The sequence below is a fragment of the Chrysemys picta genome, chromosome 21 (genome assembly GCF_011386835.1).
Source record: "Chrysemys picta bellii isolate R12L10 chromosome 21, ASM1138683v2, whole genome shotgun sequence".
In the NCBI taxonomy this organism is placed as follows: Eukaryota; Metazoa; Chordata; order Testudines; family Emydidae; genus Chrysemys; species Chrysemys picta.
Genome location: NC_088811.1, coordinates 10,374,149 through 10,390,515, shown reverse-complemented (window position 1 = coordinate 10,390,515; position 16,367 = coordinate 10,374,149). Strand labels below are relative to the sequence as shown.

The window sequence follows — 16,367 nt, the reverse complement described above, 5'->3', positions numbered from 1 at the left end:
CAGCAACACGGGCAGGGCAGCCCTCCCTCCCGCCCAGCGGCAGTGTCTGTGCGAGCTGCCCAGCTGACGGGCCGGGAGGAAGCTGCCTTCCTGAAATAGCCACGTGTGGGGAGAAACGCCCGTCGATATTGTGGGGATTGGACCCTGCTTTTATTGCTCCTGTGTAATCTCTCCTCCACCCAGTCCTTCCCCATCACTCTCCCTTTTTCCAGGTCTCCGCGTGTCTCCCCCATCTCCTACACCTGCTGTCTCTGCCCATCGCATTCCCCCCTTTGCGGGAGTCGCTGTCTCGCCTCTTTCCCTTCAGTTCTGATTTCATTTTAGAAGGAAGATGACTCACTGCAAAGGTATCTTCCCTGTTTCCTCATTTGCTCTGAGGTTCCCCGACAGGAGGGTGACTAGGGGCAGGGTGGGGCGAATGCTGAAACCCCTGCTCTAGGAGCGTGACCGCACGGTACAGCAGGTGTACGCACGTCCCAGGAGCCAGTGCTGGGCTAAGGTGCTGCAGTGCCAATCCCGAGGCTGGAAAATGAAGGCTAGAGGACGAACTAGGATAGACTGCCTGTGCTAGCTCCTGGCAAGAGGGGAAGCGACTCGGGAGAGCCTAACGAAACGGGTAAATATCTCTTCTAGGCAGCCTCCTCACAATGCATGTGTCTGGGAGAGGAAATGTGTGCTGTGGATTAAACAAAACCTCTGTGCAGGCGGGAGATGTTAAACAGTTTTAGCTTATTGGTGGGGAATTTGGATGCTGTGGGAAACTGTGGGAGAGAGATTGAGATGTGCTGTTAATAAGCGCTTGCCACAGTAACAGGATAATGCCAGCCCAGGGTGGCAATTCAAGCGGCAGTGTCCGCTTTCTAAACCTCCAACCGTCGCACAATGCAGCACTGAAGTGAAAGCTCTGTGGAGAAGCCGAACCCAAATGTCCCACAGCTTTGAGGAAATACAGATTGGGATCGGGGGGCAAACTTGTCAGGTTTTTTTTATTTTAAAGTCGACATCCTGTTTGAACTTGCAGGTGGCAAGAATCCAGGAGGTCAGCTTGCTAGCTCATTCCCGTTGAAAAGGAAGATTGACTCGAAGGATGGCACTTGTCTGGAGCTCAGGGAATTTTCTCTGTCTGCTAGCTCAGAGGGGGAGGCCAAACTGTAGCCTCTTGTGGGGTTGGTTGGTTTGTTTGTTTTTGAGGGGATTGATGTGGCTGTCTTCCTCATCCCAAACCCTTCTTCCGTTTGTGATGCCTTTTTCTGATGACTCTTTATGCAGAGTCTGTTATATGGTTTGCATGGGGTGAGAATAGGTCAGGATGGCTAAACCAGCCTCTGTAGAACAAGAATTGCTTAAAATGGTCAATTTACTGCCTTCGGGTGAGTGTTCTCCTCCGGTAATCCTGGGTTCCACCCACAAACTGATGGGCTGACGTTAGCCTCACCGGTGTTCTGGCCTGACTAGAAACAGGATGTACTGGGAACCTCCATGTGGGAAGGATCTCTCCTCAGGAAACTCCCAGCAAGAGTTGATGAACTCTTCAGAGAAGCATCTAAACTTATGACGCCCCCTCTGAAACTATGGGACGTGGCCCAGCACTGCAAGAAGCTGGCAACAGGTCCCTATTTTCTCCAGTCCATAAATTGGAGTCTCTGGCCAGTTCATTCAGCTGGGTCCAAAGTCATCCCTGGTGTAATTCCACTGACTTTGCTTGAATGGCATGACGCTGGAAATGAACTTGGCCCCTTCTTTATTTTGTTAAACGGAGGCTTTCAGCAGCAGAGAGATGTATTCCCATGGGGAATACCATGCACATCCCTGCAGGTCTTCTTTGGAACAGACTCCTTCCCCTTTAGAGCAAGAAGGAATGTGGTCCAATAACAGGAGCATCTTCTCCCCACCTCGTTGGGTATGTCTACCCTGCAAACAAAACAACAAAAACAAACACCGCAATGAGTCTCAAAACCAGAGTCTACTGGCTGAGGCTTGCAGGGCTTGTGATACGGTGCTAAAAATAGCAGCGGAGATGGTCCCCCTTTGTGTCTCGGACCCACCCCCTCGCCGGGTTTCAGAGCTCCAGCCCGAGCAGGAATAGCTACAGTGCTATTTTTAGCGCCATAGCACGAGCCTTACCAACCTGAGTCGGTAGACCTGGGCTCTGGGAGTGCTGCTGTGGGTGTGGGGGCGTTTTCTGCAGCATAGACATACACAATGAGGTTTCCTTGCTTGGTAATAGAGTGACTCACACTAACTTTCTCTTTCGGGGTTAATCCGTTGTATTGTGATATGATCCACCAAGCAGTTCCCTCCTGCTCGCCTGTCCACCACCCGGACAGGTCGGGCAAGGGTGGAGCATGGAATCCTCCAATTCTGTGGCCCACCAATATCTCAAATGAGCAGCCAAGGCACAACAACGAAAGCAATAGATTGGAATCTAAATTCAGAGCCGGTGTGAGCTGGTGTACTTTGCGCACTGAAGGGCTGGGTTATACCAGGAAAGGCAACCGGAAGTGAGGGTGGGGTGAGACAAAAAAGTTTCTCCTTCTTACACATCGTCTCCCTCCCCCCCAAATCCTGGCTGACTGATGTTCCTGGTGTAAACCCCACGTTTCTGCCCCCTTCGCTTGCAAATTACACCAAGACATGTGCACGACTTAACCACATACAACTTTCACCAGCATCTACATTGCCTCTGACTCTAGCCCTTGGATGCTAATGTGCCAGGTGCTGAAATTCTTGCTGCCCTCAGTCTCACTGCAAAACGTGCACCAGAGTGGAAAACTTGCTGTGAATATGTCGTCACAGTAAGTTAGCCAAGAACTTGGAGCAGAGGGGAATGAAACTATTGCTGCTTGGACAAGTGAAATACAGTTGCTCTATTCACTGTCCAGGACCAACACCTCCAAGCAAAACTCTTCCAACTCTCTTGCTAAATCAGAAAGCTTTTTTTGTCCACTTAAGACTTCAAAGTTGCTTCTGAGGCAGCCCACCAGAGAGAACCTCCGTCTGGCTGGAAATGAAAGAGCAAACGAATTCCCCGCTCAAGAGCTGGACAGATTGCTTAAGCGTCACAAATGCCTGCCTTTTCTGCAGCAGCATGGGGTGTAATCTGCATTAAATGATCCTAGCTCTCTGCAAAGGAAGATGATGCTTTCCCCCCCCCCTTCACTTCCTTCATGCAGCTTTTAAAATATCCATTGCAAAGCTTAAAGGATCATTGACTTTTAAGCCCCAACTTTTGGTGGTAAATCCCATCCAGCATCCATGGAGGAGGCATGTGTGTTTCCTGCTTGTGAGAAATCCAAACATCCCAGACTCAGGGTCTGGCATAAAGATTTTAGTGGCCCGCCATCAAATATTCCCTGGGCGGGTGTGTACTCAGTTGCCTGTGGTGGGGATTTCATTAAAACCGCATGGCACTGTAGCAGGGTGGTTACCCGCTCCAGCCCTGGCAGGGTTAAAACCAGCCCTGGGAGAGGGCTGGAGGGCAGGGAGAACAGCCCAGGCTCAGGTGGGGCCATGCCCCAATTAGGGCCCAGCTGGCCCTATAAAGGCTTGAGCCAGGAGCTCAAGCAAACACTCTCTCTCTGCCTTTAGAGGGAGAAGGGCCTGGCTGCTAGGGAGTGTACCTGGGTACCTAAGGTGGAGCAGGGCTGAGGGAAGGCAAGAGGAGCTGGGGCGCTCTGGCCTGGAAACCCCCCAGGCTGCAGGCCTAGGGTAAGGCCAACTGGGTACTGGGGTTGCAAAGGGGAAGCCCACAGGTAGGCAGAGGCAGCGGGTCCAAACCCCTTTGCCAGTGATGAGTGGCTGATACACTGCAGTCTGCCCCAGTGAACGGGGGCTAAGTGATGACTGGCAGTAAAGACTGAGGTGAAGTGGGGTTAGTGGGTGGGGGTTCCTCTGGGAGGGGGAGACCCTGAGACTGAGGGGTTCTGCAAGGGGGGCACTGGGTCCTGGGAAGGACATGGGGGCCAGAGTGAGGTAAGGCAGATCACCAGCCTGCAGAGGGTGCTCTGGAGCTGGGCCGAGCTAATTCCCACAGATAACTAGCAGGAGGCGCCGCAGGGGTGAGTCCCGCACCCTTACAGGCACTCAGATCTTAGGTCCAACCTAAGGAAATAAAATTATCTTTTTAGAACAATTCCTAATGGACTGGGAGGAGAAGCTAACCTCTCATTGTGCGGGATGTCCTAATGACTTCTAGATAGTCAGAGATTTAGATTGTAAACTCTTTTGGGCAAGGAGACTCTTTCCTGCGATGTCTTTGCACAGCAGCTAGTACAATGGGGTCCAAGCTTGGTTGATGCCTCTAGGCACTACTGCAAAGTAATTTAATTAATAATAATAATAATATAGTAGGTGTCTCCATTGGTTCAAGTCAGTATTTCTTTCTGGAGGTATAAAATAGCCCCATCTAACAGGATATTTTAAAGTTCTTCCCGTTTTTGTAGGGACTCTCATCCACCCAAACAAGCTGCTTCTCCTGCCCACCCCAACTGCAGCCGCCCTGCCACAATCCTCCCCTGCACACAATCAAAGGAACCCCAAACCCACAAGGTGCAGCTGATTTCACCTGCAAAGACCCACGGAACGTGGGAGATCATCTGCTGCTTTCTTGCATTAGGTGCCGCGTTATCTAAAATGTATTTGCTTCTAGCGCTCTCAGCGATGTTGAAACAAAACCCCAAGCAGAGATCCCTGCGCATCTGCCTGGAGCTAGACTCCGACTAGTTAGACCTGACGGAGAGATTAAATCGCGTATAAGGTTCCAGCAACTTGCAGTTGAATGCCTGAGTAGATTAGCACTGACTAGCTGAGAGACACTGATGTAGCCCAGGGAGGTTTGAGTCAAAGGCTATAGGGGATTATCATATTGGCTAATACTCCCCTATAACAATAGCAGGGCTGGGTCCGTCGGATTGGCAAAGCACTGTGAGCTCTGCAGATGAAAAGCACCGTATAAGAGCTAGGTATCAGCTGGCTTTAACCTGTCCAAATCTAGGGACTAGGTAGCATGGAGATATGAAACTGACTAGGTCAGCTAGCCTGCCTCTCTTGCCCCATGTGTACAAGATTCTCCCCTACAGTATCTTCTCCGGGGCTTTGTCCTGTCCAGTTTACCAGGGCCCAAGTGATGGGGATTCTACCATTTCCCCAGAGAAGCTATTCCAGTCTTATAGCTCTCGCAGTTAGGCATAAAAGCAGAGTGGGGTGACTTGAAATACCAGTGGCCCCTCCTCCCTCTTCTGCATTTGACTGCTTTGTGCCCCTGTAGGGCCTGTCACTGAACTGTTTGCTTTTGAGATAAAATCTGACTTGTTTTGATACAGGTGGGGAATATTGGAGTGCTGGTTAGGTCACTGTTCAAACAAGGCAGCTAGTTCCAGATTTTGGCCCATCTCCGTGTTAGGGAAGGGGCAGATTACTGACCACCTCGGGAGGTGATTGCTGTAAAGAAGGCTTGTGACTTTTTTTGCTAGGGTGAGAGGGCTGCATAAACAAAGGGTTTGTTAGTCAACAATTGCCTCTTCTGGGGTGGACTGATTGCACTGCAAGTCACCTCTGCCCTTTGCTTATTGGAGTGCAGTTACTACTCCTGACTCTGTCAGTCGGCCTCCTCAGACAGACCGTTTATAGGGCTGGATTTACACCTTCCGCGCCCTAGTCACAGCATCTTCAGCGCCCCCCCCGCAGACAGCTGACCTTTGTGTTTTCTGTAAAAAATTAAACTTTTAACCCACTTTTAACTTTTTAGGTGCCCCAAGAACGCCGGCGCCCCTAGGCACGTGCCTACTGTGCCCAATTGGAAATTGGAAAACCGTTCATAGAGTTTAAGGACAGACGGGACCATTTAAGATCATCTGCTCTGACCTCCTGCTTAACACAGGCCACAGAACTTCATCTGGTGATTCCATCGTCAAGCCCAATAATGGGTCGGACTTGGGGATGCCTTTTAGGAAGACATCCAGTCTTGATGTAAGGACTCCAAGTGCCAAGAAACTGTCATGTCCCTTGGTAATAATAGAGTTGCCAGCTGACCAACCAATGAAAAATAAAGAGTTAGGAAGATCTGTAAGGAAGTGAAGATGGGCCTCCATATAGTTCAACGTATTGTTGCTTTGGGATGTTAGCCCTAGTACCGGAGGCCCTAGGGGAAGGCTCCTGGCATTTGGGATTAGACCCATGAGGGGTAAATGTTTTCTTAAGTAACAAAAGTCGACATTTTCACATGTTCACATGACAGCAGGCGCTAGGGCTTTTTGAGCGCCAGATATCACAAGAGTTAGCAGTACTGTTCCGCTCCCAAATGCCACTGTGCACCCCTCTGGCTGGAAAAAGGGAACTGAAAGTGGCCTTAATGTAAATGAGAATTGGGCCCTTTTTCTGTTTCTTTTGCAGAGGGATCTGCTCTGAGCGAGTTCTCCTTCTCTAATCCTGAGCATGACTCAGGAGTGGCAGTGCGCAGTCCAGTGAAACCACTAAGAGTTTGAACACGCGGGTGTCTCAGAAACTATGTATTAGGCATCTGGGGATGGGTTATTTTTCCATTATCTCTGCTGAATGAGGCTCTCTGGAACTAGAGGACTAATTCAGGTAAATATGGAATCCAGACAGATGCTGGCTTTCTTCATTATTTTAATATCTGTATCATTTAGAGGCTGTATCTGAGATCGTGTGTGTGTCTATCAAAGTATATTTGGAATCTCCGTCCGGAGAGCCACATTATTTTTCCCCTCGCTGTTATGGCTGTTTATTGACTGTTTCTTTGTCCCCCAGACGCTCCTGCCATTTTTAGGTCAGAGAAAGAAAGAGGGAGACAGAACCACCTGCCGCAGCTCACATCCCGTCAGTTGATGCCAGCTGTGAGTGTTTCTTTGGCAGTGTCTTAGCTGGTTGTTGTGAGCAATAATCAAGGAAGCAATCAGCAAGTATACTGCCCTAGAAGTGCTGCACATTGTTGGGCCCGCAGCACGTCTCGCTGACACAAGAGGAGACTGCCGTCGAGTGGAATGCTGCCCAGCTGGTCCCCTGTGCTTCGTGCTGGGTTGGAGAATGGCACGGCGGGTGCTGTCGGTGGAGCAGAAGACTGACGAGAGAGATGCTGAAGGATCCTAGATAAGATGGTGATTGTATCAGAGGTGCCAGAGACAGCTGAATTGAGCATTGCAAGGTGCTGTTCACTCCTACCCCACCCCACCAACCCCCTACCACTGCGTCAATTACAGCTGTTAGTAACACTGCAAAAATCTCTGGCTCATGGGAGAAGTGTCCCCATTGGGAAGAGTCTCTCTCGGTTCAGGGCTTGGGCTAATAAGGAGACGTTGATATTGATTTTGGCCCCAGTGTGGGGTCAGCGTGGAGCTCGTTTCTGTGGTCACTGCTCCTGCAGGGCCCTATTCAGCAGGGAGGACAAGCAGCTGAACACGCCAAGCAAGGTGCTACCCAAAGTCCCCAGGCCTGGCTGTGCTGCCCCGCCTTACCAATCTGTTCAACTGCAAGGTCATTCAGGTCACCGCCATAAGAATCACATGATAAGTAAGTGCAAGCCAAGCAGAGACATGAGGAAGTGGCAGGATTGTCATACTGAGATTGCCCTATGCCCTGCTCAAGCTTTCTTTGTGCTGGAGCCCATGCATGGAAGATCCTATGCGTGACAGCACTTTTGAGCTGCTCCATGTTGGGCCTGTATAGGCAGGATACTTCTCTGGGCTCTGGCAGCTGTCTGCCTGAAATATGCCACCCTTTTATGTGTAGATCCTGCTGGGACAGAGTTAGGTGGGTTTTACTGATGGCTTGTTAATCCACATGGATAAAAGGGACATGGAGAGTGGCTTTATTGAGATGAGGGATCTAGGGTGTGGGCTGAACAGTCCTGAGGGAGGAACCCTAAGAGCAGCCAAGCTCAGGGAGGGGATTTGAGCTGAACTTTATCTGTGTCCGGTGGTAAAAAAACTCCAGGAAAGGGATGAGAGTGCAGGTTGTGAAAGGCCCCTGCTCACACTGACCTGCTGTCTTGTGCAGAAACAGCCCCCAAGGAACGGGAAGCCAGAGACTCCACAGCTGGAACCCCAGCTCTAAATGGACTCTGACCTGGGGTGTGTCTCAACTTTTGTGCCTCAGTTTCCCTATCTTTAAAATGGGGATGACTGTACCAACCTACCTGACATAGGGGGTTGTGTGGCTTTAATGCATGAATGTTTGTAAAGCACTTTTTATCAGAGGGTGTTGGGCGGTAGAGAAATGCGAATTATTGTTTTGTTGCAGCTGTTCTGAAACTGGACTATGCCTTATTAAAGACCATAAAAGGGCTGGTGAGTGAGATTTTGGGCTGGTACATAACTTCTCTAATGGCAAACACTGCCCAGAAATCTTCTCTGTACAAGGTTTTTCCTCTTTGCAAAGCAAGAGCTGCAGTCAGTCCCCGTTTTTTTTTTACCCAAGCGACGGTATTCTGAACATTGTTTTATGTAAATCCCTAAAGGGAACAAGTGTTCTCTCTTTAGCCATTCATGAAACACCATTTCTGCAGTGCTCCCCTTCTCTTCACCCCAGCCCACCCTCCAACCCCCTTCCCCAAAACTCCACTGCTCTGCATGCTTGAGTCCCACCAAGCAGAGTGTAGGCCGAATGGAACTGATAAAATGTCTGGAATGTGGGTTGAGATGACAATCAGACGCTTAAGGCCTGGATCTACTTTCACTGATGTGGGTGTAAATCCATAGTAACTCCACCGATGTATAAAACCAGTGCGACTCCATTTACACCAGGCAGTAAGATTCTGGTCCTTTTATGATTTTCCTGTAAATACCTTCTGTGGCTGACTTGTGTGTAATGGTTTTGCCTGTACTCAGCTGAGGATATGTGGTAGGAATGACACTGCAGAAATCACCTGTATTGTAACTGGGCTCCTTCTGTGCTCTGTACTACCTCGGAACCTCTATGGAAACATACAGCACGCTCCTACTTCCAGGTGAAATGATCCTGGAAGCAGAGCTGAACTGGAGCTCTACGTTTGTGGGGAGGGTGATTTACATCCAAGCCTATAGAAGGGTGGGTTCGGGCTGTTGAGGGTCACACCTGTTTGTTGGCAAATTGGAGTGTTCAAAAACCATCCTAGGGCAGACAGATGGAGGAGGAGAGTCAGCTCATTTATAATTAATCGGGCACTTACTGTAGCTTTTCATTAAGAGGTAAATGAAGGGAACAACAGGCCCTTTGTTGCTGGTTAACGCCCACAGAGTCATCTCGGACACAGAATTCTGGACCGTGGCCCGGCACAAGAAGCCGCTGGATGTTGGTCTGAGCGACAGTCCTTACATATAGTTCTGCTGCACCCTGTTCAGGTCGAAAGCAACTGGGTCTCTGCCGCTGAGCACGTCGTCATCCAGGTGAAATAACTCTTGGTTAGGGTGTTTCTGCTCACTAGTAAAGTTGACATCTCTTCACAGCACTTCTTCCTGGTCTCACCATTGTACTTTTCATTCTTTCCCCTTCTCTACGCTGCTGTCTTGTCTGTGTTAGATGGTAAGCTCTGTAGGCAGGAGGATATATTGTAACTGTTCACATTACTTTACAATGCCATATACCGTAAAAGCTGCACAAGAAATCACCCAACAATACAGTAAAGAGGGGTTGGTGTCTTTCCTCAAAGGGAGCAGAATTTCACTCAATAGGTTTTTATTAGAAGACCAGATTTGCTGAATTATCGATTGCTAATGCTAAGTGTCATTGTAAATGTACCACCCATTCATAGACTCAAAGACTTTAAGGTCAGAAGGGACCATTATGATCATCTAGTCTGACCTCCTGCACAACGCAGGCCACAGAATCTCCTGTAACAAACCCCTAACCTATGTCTGAGTTATTGAAGTCCTCAAATCGTGGTTTAAAGACCTCAAGGGGCAGAGAATCCTCCAGCAAGTGACCCATGCCTCAGTAGCAGTAGCAGGAAGGAATATCCTTTTAGCATTCTTGCAATTTAAATTCAAAAAGGAAACTATTATAACACTGGGAACGTAGCTTAATTCAATGATTGTACTGATCTAATTCCAAGTGGGTAACTAATTACATTCTGCCTACATATAATTCCCTATGTAGTTGCTGGGGGTTTTGGTCAGTTGCTGTCCTGTGCTGGCGTATAACCTTGCTGCAGCCCTGTTTCAGATTTTTAATGTTTAATGGACAACTTTTTAAAGTGACTCAGGATTCGGGCATCTCTGTTTGATGGGAAGAAAGCAATTGTACACACTGGTCAGATCTAATGCAGTAGTGTGCATAGTATTCAGCCTACGGCCTGTCATTCAACATTCAGAGGTCCTGTTCTCCATCCGTAACTTACTAGAGACAAAAACGTGCAAGACTGCATGCTGCCAGGACTCCTGTGGTATACACCAGCTATCTGTTAGCCTCATGGGAGTGCACGTAAGTATATTTGCATTGAGTCACTCACCTGCACTGATGCTAAGTTTTGCAAACAAAGGATTCAGTCTGGACCCTGAAAACTTTGCCGTGGGGCAACTGAGTTTTCAAGGCCCATGTTGGTTTGTTGGCCTAATACCCTGAAGCACACCCATAAGGCGACGTTTCACAATAGGTGGATTAAAGGGCATCCATCAGAGCAGTGAAATGGAAGGAACTAACTGGGTGGGTGGAGGTGGGAGAAATGAATTAGACTGTAGCAGCTGCATGGCTTCACAATTTTTCAAATTTATGATCAAAAGCCATAGAAGAAATTCAGAAAAAGTCTGTTAATGATGCAGGCTGCTGGAAGAACTTAAAAGTCATAGTTGATTAAAATGCTTAATTCTCAGGGTGTTACTATTATATTAATGAGCACTTCTGTAGTGCATCACGGGTGTGGACTTTAGTACTCAACTCATCCCTCCTCTGCTGTAGGGTAGGGATGTTGGCATGATCCTCACTTAATAGATGGGTTAAACTAAGGCAGAGCAAGGTTAAATGCCTTGCCCAAGGTCTCAGACGGTGTCAGTGTCAGGATTTTAGTGCAGGAGTTTCTGGTACTTGGTAAACACTCAAGCTACTGGACCTCACTCCGCTGTATTTATCTATCGCTTTGAGTACTAACTCATGCTCCCACAAGATAAAAGAGAGAGTTCTTTAGCTTCCATTACTCCTTTATCCTTGGAGGTGGTTCTTGCTTGTAGAAGGTGGACAGTTGATCCTGCTGTCACACTACAGCCCGTTAGTGAATTTATTTCATGCTTTGGCCTTGAATCAGGGTGCCTGGGGTTTATTTTAGATTAAATGAAGAGGTTTCCCCAATGTGTTATTTCTAATGAAAAGGTGAGCCCTCTTCCCAGCGCACACCTCCCCAAAATCTACTAAATACAAACAATCCACCAGCGCTGTCTGTTTCCAGGAACTGGCATGGATGGAAGCAGCCCAGTGGGCTGTAGTCCACGAAAGCTTATGCTCTAATAAATTTGTTAGTCTCTAAGGTGCCACAAGTCCTCCTGTTCTTTTTGCGGATACAGACTAACACGGCTGCTACTCTGAAACCTAGCAGAGGAGAGGCTGCCGGGGCAGAGTTACCTTAACATAGTGCAGACTAGTCACCGTGGTGATGGCTTTTGTCTTGCGCGCAAGGATCTGGCCTAACAGGCATGCCCCGGACTCATCCGATGTCAAGCAGTGACAGCTAGAGGTGAGACTGTCATAGTCCATGACACAACTAGGTTTCTATCCAATGAGGGCTGTGATCTCAGGGAGGGGAATAAAGGATCCACATTTCAGTGGAGGTGGACGCTAAGCTACTGTTCTCTCGTATGCAAACACTTGTGAGAAGGGAGAAGTGTGTTTTAGTCAATTGTAGCTTCGGCTATTTGCAGAGTTGAACAATGCCACGTGTGCAGTAGAGCCCAGCGCCTGTCCTCAACAGTCTAAACCCCGAAGTCCCCTTTCCAGGTGCCTGCATCCATCCTAGGGGAATGAAAGCTCTTCATCTCCTAGAATAGCCTGGTTCCCTCCAACACGCTAGCACTCTGGTCCTGTTGTGCTATGCGATTTTTTTTTTTTTTCAAACACTGAGGACCTCTAGTTTTGCAGCTTATATGAAAAATGGCACTTCGAGCAGCATGGTGCATTGGCATCTCCTTACTCAGTTTTTCAGCGCTGGATGCTTGTACATTGGTTCAGGCTCAGCGGGAAGCATTCCACCTTGCGGACCACAACCACCACTCACTGCAATACAGGGGTTTTCCGTCCAAGTGCAGGGTGAGCCTGTTTTTTCACATCGCACAAGTTATAACCCCAAGTGCTATGCTTGAAAGCATAGACCCCGCCCCTACACTCTTGATTGCTGTAGTCTGATGTCTCCACATGAATTTGGAAACAAAAATACAAATATATATAACTACTGTAGTATCTCTGCATGTAACAAAAAGCAGTATATTCTTGACAAAGAGCTTCCAGTGTGATTCCCCTTGCATCAAAGAAGTCCAATACATGCTGAGGATTCAACCCACATCTCAGTCCTTTCGACTATGCAACTTCTGACTCCAATACTGTGGCTAACTCACTGTTGTATGTTAAGAGCAGTTATGTTTGGGGACATGCAACTAGTTTTTCCAGAAATATTACAGAGTCTCTCCTGATTCTTCTTCTTTCTGAACTAACTTACTGAAAAGGGCAGTATCAGAAGAGGAACTTACTTGTAAAACAGGCCTGAAGGCTTTAAAGAGCTTTTCAGAGCTTTGCTGTATAGACTCGGTTCCTCCCCATCCCCCCAGCCCTATTCACAGAGCTATGTTGATTTAGTCTGGGCTCCAGAAAGGGCTGTACCAAGGAAACACAGTCACTGTTCATATAATTAATCTGAGGCAGGACTGTTGGATGTGTAGATGCTAATTCACGTATGACAATAAATAAGAGAGAACAAATATTGGAATTACCATGTCACGCGGTGGCTGGTCTTTAATAGAAGTTGGGCCCCTACCCTACCTGTGACTAATCAGCTGCCTCCCAGCTGATGTTTGGAGGCCAGCAGGGCAGGTGCAAGGATGTTTCGTGCCCTAGGTGAAACTTCCACCTTACGCCCCCCCCCCCCCCGAGCCCTGTGGCAGCTCTCTGCCCCCCCTCCGCCTTAAGGCCCCCCTGTGGCAGCTCCCCACCCCCCCCTGCCCTGAGGCACCCCCCTGCAGTAGCTTCCACCCTGAGCCGCCCCCCGCAGCAGCTCCCCCTGGCCCAGGAAGCCGTGCGGCAGCTCCCCACCCCAGCTCACCTCCCAGGCTTGCGATGCCAATCAGCTGTTTGGCGCCGCAAGCCTGGGAGGGAAAGAAGCAGAGCAGGGCAGTGTGCTCAGGGGGAGAAGGCGGAGCAGAGGTGAGCTGGGGAGTTCCCCTGCGTGCCACCCCCCCTTACTTGCTGCAGGCAGCTCTCCCCGCGCCTCCCTGCCCCGGCTCCCTCCGCCTAAATGCTGCCGACAACTGGGGCAGCCAAAGATCTGGCCGCCGCGGTCAACGCCGAAGGACCCAAAATGCCGTCCCCCAAATGCTAGCACCCTAGGCGACTGCCTAGGCCCCCTAATGGGTTGCACCATCCCTAGAGGCCAGCGATCAGGTAATAGCCTGATGATCAGCTTGTCCTCAGAAAAAGCAGCAAGCGCGCAGTTGCTAGGGAGGTGTGTGTTAGTTCTCTTCCTCCTGCAGCAGTCCCTGGGTGTGGCAAAGAGAACTGCAGAGTGCAATCGTGCAGAGAGGGAATAGGCTGCAAAGGGAAAGGGAGCAGAGTGACATGCCTTGTCTCCCAGGCGGATGCTTGTGGAGTGTCATCCTGTCACTGTCAGGGGTAGGTAGGGCCTTTGTAGAAGACCTTGGGTCAGGGCAAAGAGTACAGATGTGATGCTGAACCTGGGTTATTTTGAAGAAATAAAACTAAAGCCAAGGAGATTGAAATCTTGTTGCTGGAGGGTGTTGTCTGGGGTACCGGTCAATGAGTTAGCCCATTGGTTTATACCACACCCGTGTCCATCAATGATCCATCTTGTCTATCATCCTTTCTCCACCTAGCCCCAGGGATGTCAGCAGAAAGGGTGAAATATCCCTAAAGGACAGTTTTGTAATAAGAGGCACATGGAGGAACTGCCTTCCTAACCCCCTGTGTCTGACCTTTGTCCTCAGATATCTAGAAATGGGATGGGAAGTTACAACTGAAGTGGAGTTTGACCCAAGCTCTCAACTGTGGGCATTTTAATAGGACATCTAGCTGCTTTGAATTTAGTAGCTCAAAGTGCCACTCTGGCACATAAATGTCAATTTAGTACACGTAGGTGAAGCCCTAATGCAAAAAGGCACTTAAACACATGCACAACTCCAGCCTTATTCTTCAGGCCAGCAGTTAAACATTTGCTTAGCTGCTGTCTTGGAGAGGAATGCCTTGCCTACATTGAGGCCAGGGATTTGAATGTCCTTTGGTACTCTCCCTGGTTGTAGACCGGGCTCCAGGAGGCTAGGAGTAAAATACAGAAAACTAGTACAATGATGTGCCTGAGAGTCATTGCACAATGGTTATAAGGCCCAACTACAATGGAATTCAAATAAAAAAAAAGCTTCTAATTCTCTGTGTGTTTTTGTTTTTGCTAAGATTTATATTTGTGTCCATTTCTTTGCCCACCTGTATTGTACTCTACTTTTCTATGCCTGATTCTCCATCCTTATGCCAGGACCTTGCCTGCCCCCAAAATTCTGTACATATTTTGTTAGTTAATCTGCAATATCAGGTGAGGGGGGTGAGGATGAGCTGGGTAAGAATATTGGCATCAAAACACTTTGCCTTATTTATGACCATGTTAACACAGTGAGAGCTTTGTCCAGCGAAGCTATTCGTGAACATCTGCTTCTTGGAGATCATAACTGCACTGGCAGCTGGAACAATAGTGACATCTTGAGGCTAATGAGAAGAATCATTGATCCGAATTCTAAATAGGCATGTGGGGCGGGGGGCAGGAAGAGGGGAGTTTTTAAATGATAATTGCAACAAGACTAGAGGTGCCACCTGTCCATGTTTTCCCAGAATCGTCAATTATTATTTTTTAGATAGCTGTCCTGGGAAATTGAGAAGAGTGCTCAGTACACACTACCAGTTGTACAGTTTCATGGGCTCAGAATCATCCCCGAGGAGAAATGAGTGTGTTGTTCCGAGTTCATCTCCTGTTGGCCAGGTAGCTGTATTATAGACATGCACCACTGTGGTTGGTGCTATTTCCCTTGTCCCTCACACAGATTATTTCAGTTGGAGGCCAAGGACTTAATTGGCCATGGACTCTCAATTCCTTCTTGCCCTCCTTCGTGCCCTCTCTGAGTCAAGCTTCAGGCATATTTGGGGGGATGGATGGAGGGAAGTCCAGATTCTCTTCCCCACCCTACCCCAAAAAAGCCACTTATTTCTGCTAAGAGCCTCCCATTCCAATCTGGCAAATTTCATGAATGTAACAAAGCTGGTTGACTCCCAGATAGCCCCATCCTTTCACAAAATCAGCAAGCAGACTTTAAGGCTGCAATTTTCAAAAGAACCTAAGGGTGCCTTTGAAAATCACAACATAAAAGCTTTTTTACCGTGAAGTTAACTATCATCGAAATCAACAGAACATCAGGGGAAATAACCTTTCCCACCCTTGACCATTTTTGTTACTTCATTGTGCATGTAAATACATTTGATGGGACTTTCAAGGGGAAATTTAGCCTAGTCAGTTGCTTTTAAAGCAAACTATTCCCATCGATTTTTTTTGTCTGCACACAGTTAATTAGAACACTGCCTTTTGTTTTGTCATTTATTTGTAGTCAGTTTCCAAACATTTCTATTAATTTGACAACTGTAGCATTCCATGTGTCTGAGGGTAGGAATGTGTATCTGGGGAGAAACAGAAACAGTTGCACATCCACCCTGGGATAGGAGGCAGTAATGTCAAGGTTACATGAACGCAATTTGGTGGAGGACATCTTACATGTGCAAAAATCAGGAAAATGGGGGGGAAATAACCCAGTGTGGTTCTCACAATAAATCTATCCAAGTTAGAAGCCTAAATACTTTGAGGATCTGGGCCATGGCTCTCTGGCCCTCACCCTACAATCTGATCCATCTGAGCAGGACTTTACACTCATCTAGAGTCCCACTGAAGTCAATGGGGATCCCTACAGTCTGCCCACATGGTTCAGATTGCAGGATCGGGGCCCATGGCTGAATCTGAGATCATGCAATCACACTGTGGCTCGTTATAACTAAGCTTGGTCGAATTTGATTTTAATTTTTTTATAATTTTGACGTTCATTTCTAAGCATTTAATTTTTTTTAATCAATTTACATTTTCACAGCTGGAAATTGGGGGAGAGGGAAGTGCGACAATAATTATGAAATGACAG

The 16,367-nt window shown here is 48.2% G+C and overlaps 2 long non-coding RNA genes across 4 annotated transcripts in view; one reads left to right on the top strand and one right to left on the bottom strand.

Annotated features, from left to right (window-relative positions):
- The window catches only part of LOC135976954 (uncharacterized), a 22,403-nt gene extending 14,103 nt beyond the window's left edge, over nucleotides 1-8,300 (top strand). Inside the window, exons 3-5 of one of the 2 annotated variants that reach the window (XR_010594232.1) lie at nucleotides 5,747-5,967; nucleotides 6,391-6,585; nucleotides 6,769-8,300. This is a non-coding gene — a long non-coding RNA (uncharacterized LOC135976954). The remainder of the gene's footprint in view (nucleotides 1-5,746; nucleotides 5,968-6,390; nucleotides 6,586-6,768) is intronic. The other variant, XR_010594231.1, reaches the window with a different exon arrangement.
- LOC122173968 (uncharacterized) overlaps nucleotides 6,611-16,367 on the bottom strand; it is a 12,383-nt gene continuing 2,626 nt past the window's right edge. Inside the window, exons 2-3 of one of the 2 annotated variants that reach the window (XR_010594230.1) lie at nucleotides 9,164-9,523; nucleotides 6,611-7,103 (exon numbers count right to left, since the gene is read on the bottom strand). This is a non-coding gene — a long non-coding RNA (uncharacterized LOC122173968). Of the gene's footprint in view, nucleotides 7,104-9,121; nucleotides 9,524-16,367 lie in introns of those variants that run through there. The other variant, XR_006175083.2, reaches the window with a different exon arrangement.